Source organism: Halyomorpha halys, unplaced genomic scaffold, assembly GCF_000696795.3.
Source record: "Halyomorpha halys isolate HHAL.00 unplaced genomic scaffold, Hhal_1.1 Scaffold278.1, whole genome shotgun sequence".
Lineage (NCBI taxonomy): Eukaryota > Metazoa > Arthropoda > Insecta > Hemiptera > Pentatomidae > Halyomorpha > Halyomorpha halys.
In genome coordinates, this window is record NW_027109219.1 from 380376 (window position 1) to 380700 (window position 325).

Sequence of the window (325 nt, forward strand, 5' to 3'; positions counted from 1 at the left end):
GCATCTTCTCCAGTCGGTGGATCTTTTTCTGTTATATTTTCACATAAGCACTTTGCTTCAAAAAATGCTTCGATTTTCATCCCCCAGATCCCGTACAGAGTGTTCCATCGTCCAAAGCAGCTTCACCTTGTCCCTCGTTTTTTCAGTGCCGGTTGCGCCACCGGGACCTGTCGAACTGGCGGTATCACTGCGGACTGTGGTTGTGGTTGACCATCACGATTAACCATCTTGGTTAAAGTGAAAGAGAAAAAAAAAATCCTGATGAAAGAACAGTTAAAAAAAAATCTTCAATCAGTGGGTTTCGGCACCACTTACGAGCAATTGG